Source organism: Rutidosis leptorrhynchoides, chromosome 3 (assembly GCF_046630445.1).
Source record: "Rutidosis leptorrhynchoides isolate AG116_Rl617_1_P2 chromosome 3, CSIRO_AGI_Rlap_v1, whole genome shotgun sequence".
Taxonomy (NCBI): Eukaryota; Viridiplantae; Streptophyta; class Magnoliopsida; order Asterales; family Asteraceae; genus Rutidosis; species Rutidosis leptorrhynchoides.
This window is the reverse complement of record NC_092335.1, coordinates 359,678,143-359,682,880: the sequence shown is the minus strand read 5'-3', so window position 1 is coordinate 359,682,880 and position 4,738 is coordinate 359,678,143. Positions and strand designations below refer to the sequence as shown.

Here is a 4,738-nt window from a genome sequence, read left to right as displayed (position 1 = left end):
ATGATGGAAAATGATCACTTTCATAAGTTTCACCAAAGTTTGACCTATAACCTATGATTTCGAATACAAACTAAGGTATTTTCAGTTCATATTCTTAAAATTTAACTCGATCCAAGGAAGTGGCAAGTTGAACCAACAAAAACGGAGTTGTAATGAAGAAACTACGACTAAAACAAGAATGGGTATCCGAAGCTAGTTTAGCTACGAAAATATTTGGAGAAAAAGTAAATTAATCATATCTTTTCTAATTAATATGGTATTTTATATATAATTACTTATGATTTGATTTTATATATTTCAGGACCACCCGTAAACAACACGAGAAGATTAATCATAAGACCTCATGATTGTACGCAACACGTCATTTGACAACACGGTACTTTATGTACGCAACACGTCATTTGACAACATGGTACCATGGGTCGAGATTAATTCTGATCAATACGAATACGATGGATTCTTTATTTATTTTATTTAAACAACTAATTGTGGACCACTAACATCGGACTGCTAACTACGGACTAAGAAAATATTAAAAGTATTAAAAGTATATATATATATATATATATATATATATATATATATATATATATATATATATATATATATATATATATATATATATATATATATATATATATATATATATATATATATATATATGTAACGATTACTTAAAAAGAAAATATGTTGATATATTATATATATGGTTAGGTTCGTGATATCTATCGGAGACCAAGTCGAATTAAATACCTTCAAGGCAAAAGTGAGTTTCATTTGCTCCCTTTTTAATTGCTTTTGCAATATATATTTTTGGGCTGAGAATACATGCGCTGCTTTTATAAATGTTTACAAAATAGACACAAGTACTTAAAAATATATTCTACGTTGAGTTGTACCACTGGCATATTTCCCTGTAGCTTGGTAACCACTATTTACATGGGTATTGTAAACGCGAATCCTGTTGATAGATCTATCGGGCCTGACAACCCCAACCGGACTGGACGACCAGTATTCAACGATTGAACAGTACTTAGTTTTGGTGACTACACTTGGTACGGTGTAGTGAGATTTCATAATAAAGGGAATATGCGACGTTGATTAAATGTTAAGTATGGTTACCAAGTGCTCAACCACTTAGAAAGCTTTACATACACTTGCGAGTGTATTATGTTTATGATTATGAAATCTTGTGGTCTATTAACATATTGAAATTATTGTTATGATAAACCTATGAACTCACCAACCTTTTGGTTGACACTTTAAAGCATGTTTATTCTCAGGTACGAATTAAGTCTTCCGCTGTGCATTTGCTCAATATAAGGACATTACTTGGAGCCGATCATCGCAATGGGACCAAATGTTGATGACTTCGTCCAGGTGGATTAGGACGGGTCCTTTCATTTTACATACTCGGGTGTTGGTAGTGGTGTTGTAACTTCTTCATTGTTACTCATATCGAAAACCTTCCCATCTTCCGATGATGGTTTTTCAGAATTCGTTGATACCATATTAACATTCTTATTTCGAGGATTTACTTCTGTATCACTCGGTAGCTTTCCTTGTTCCCTCTCACTCATCATGCTAGCAAGAGTACCTATGTGTTTTCTAGATTCAAAATGGAAGCTTGTTGAGTTCTTAATGACTGATCAAACCTGTCATTTGAATGGGTTTGAGATGTAATAAATTGTGTTTGAGATTCAACTAGCTTTTGTACCATTTCTTCCAGATTTGAGTTTTTCTCTTCGGTTTGTTGTGGTGGTTTATACAAACAAGGTCTTTGTTGATTGAAAGTGTTATTTTGAGTTGGTTGGTTATTTAGACCTTGTTGGTTATACGAGTTATTGTTGGGTCCATTTGGATTGTAAAGAATGTTTTGATTTCGATTAAAGTTTGGCCTTGGTGGTTGATAATTATTTTGATAATTATTCCCCGGCCTTTGGTTCATGTAGGAAACATTCTCACGTTGTTCCATCGTTTGCTCAATGTGACAATCTTTCGTTAAGTGTGGTCCACCGCATTGCTCACAACTGATTCGTATTGCGTGAATATCTTTAGTCATCTTTTCCATTCGTCTCTCGAAAGCATCTATTTTTGCGAAAACGGAATCAAAGTCATGGCTAGAATCGGCTCTAGCCGCTTTAGATGAACGAAAAATATCTTTTGCTGGTGCCACTCATGTGAGTGGGAGATTGTATTATCAATAATTTTGTGAGCTTCAGTAGCGGTTTTCTTCATAATGGAACCACCAGCTGCTGTGTCGATGTCTTTTCGTGTAGCAACGTCGACACCTTGGTAGAATATTTGTACTATTTGATAAGTATCTAAACCGTGTTGAGGACATCCTCTCAACAAATTTCCGAATCTTGTCCACGCCTCATATAATGTTTCATTTGGCTTTTGTGTGAATGTAATAATTTCTCCTTGAAGTCTCACGGCTTTAGATGCCGGAAAGAATCTTTTAAGAAATTTTTCAACTAAGACATCCCATGTGTCAATCGCTCCTTCGGGTAACGATTCTAACCAATCTTTGGCTTCTCCCTTTAAAGTCCAGGGAAACAACATGAGATAGATCTGTTCATCCTCAAGTTCTCTGATTTTGAATAGAGTACAGATCCTATTAAAGGTTCGAAGATGTTCGTTTGGATCTTCTTTTGGCGTACCACTATATTGGCATTGGTTAGTTACCATGTGTAGGATTTGTCCTTTGATTTCATAATCTGGCGCATTAATGTCTGGCTTAATAATGGCGTGACCTTGGCCCGTGCGTGTGGCTCTTATTCGGTCTTCCATACTTAGAGATTCAGTTACTTCTATAATTGAATTTGTTGAATACGAATCACTGGAGGATTCTGATTTAACGGTTTGTGGTTCAGGATTAATAATTAGTGGTTCAAGATCTTGGAATTGTCCTTGAATATCCTCCGGGTTTTCAAATTTGAAGTCGGGTTCAAAAAATAGATTATCGGAAATTTGAATTGGAGTACTTGTTCGACTAGATGATGATTCTAAAGAAAAATCAACGTCGACAATATTGGCTAGATGTCTTGATCGAGTTACAGGAGGTGAACGTATGAAAGGTGGTGAACATTTTGCTCGGTGCATTCACTGAATATCCCATTAGTTATAAATATAAAAATTATTAAAGTTATCAAATCAATAGACTTTTCTGATTTTGCCCACGTTTCGAATAGCCAATAGATGCAGCAGGTAGCCAGGACCCTTTAAATCGGAAGCCCACAACTCGCCACTATCAAATCCAACTATTACTACGAACCAGAAAATTTGGATGTCTATTAATTTAATCGCTTAAAATAATTTTTCGTCAAAATTTTGAAGAAGATAAAAATCTATGTCCTAAAAACTAGAGCGTAGAAATGAGAAAGAAAAAGAGTGCGTCGAAAAATGTAGAAAAATAAAAATCGAAAATAAAAATAAGAAAGAAAAACGTCGAAAGTCTAAAAACTAAATCGAAAAAGTTGCGCCTAAAGGTATTAAAGCTTAAAAGGAAATCTATATCCAAAAAGGCAATAACTTAAAAGGCACTAAAATATATAAATGGCGTCGCAAAATTCTAAAGCATCTAAATTCTAAATCTAAAGAAAAAGCACTTAAGGGATTTTACGACAAAGCCTAAAAATCTATAAATATAAAATAACTACGGTAAAATACTAAGTTTAAAACTAATTACGAACGATAAATATACAAATTACGAATAAATGATTAAAAGATACAAATATTAAAAAGAAATATTTTAAAAAGATAAAATTTAAGATTTTATATAAAATATTATTTTTATATTATTCTATATAATTAATACAAATAAATAAACTTAAATTTACAAATAATAATAAAACTATATATTTAATTAAAACCCTAATTTGATTAAATGTCCGAGGTAACTGACCCTGTCACAATCACTCATGCGGTCGCATGAGTTTTAGGTGATGGGCTCATGCGATCGCATGGCCCAGCAAACCAGATAGGATTCGGGCTTTGATCAGGCTTCGGCCCAATATTAATTTTTATTATTATTTATTTTTTTTATAATTTTAATTTTCTAAATATTACAAAATATTTATATAAACTTATATTTTTAAAATCTAAAAATAAAAATACTTATTAATTTTATATATAAAGTCTTAAAAATATATTTTTTTCTTTTTATTATATTTTTAAAACTTATTATAAATACAAAATATTTTTTTTATAAAATAAGAAATTATACAAAAATATAGTTATAATAAAATATAGCGTTTTTACCGAGTCCCCGGCAACGGCGCCAAAAACTTGATGTGTGCAGCGGTGTATACGAAATAGATTATATTTTATTACAAAATACTATTAAAAATGATACAATTTTACACAAGTTATTTATTTATTTATTGAATGGATATACCTAAACCTTGCTACAACACTTATAGGCAGTGTACCTAATCGTAGAGTAGTGTAGTTTTTAGTAAGTCTGGTTCGTTCCATAGGGAGACGGCTTATTGCGTACACTATATTTTTCTTCGAGCAGAAGCCTGGTATTTATAGGCATATTTCCTGATTCTGATGCCCATGCGAGTGCATGGGGTTTCAGTACAAATCTCATGCACTCGCATGGGTTTTATGCCTATTTTCCATGCGATCGCATGGCCGTCAGATCCAGCTCACATATTTTTTATTTTCTTGCTTATCGACATATTATTATATATATATATATATAATATATATAATTTTTATTAATTATATA

General features: G+C 32.2%; 1 non-coding gene across 1 annotated transcript; it reads left to right on the top strand.

Annotated features, from left to right (window-relative positions):
* Positions 1–2,326: 2,326 nt before the first annotated feature.
* LOC139903105 (small nucleolar RNA R71) lies at positions 2,327–2,433 on the top strand. The gene has a single exon (XR_011777949.1). It is a non-coding gene; the product is annotated as a small nucleolar RNA R71 (small nucleolar RNA).
* Positions 2,434–4,738: the final 2,305 nt, after the last annotated feature.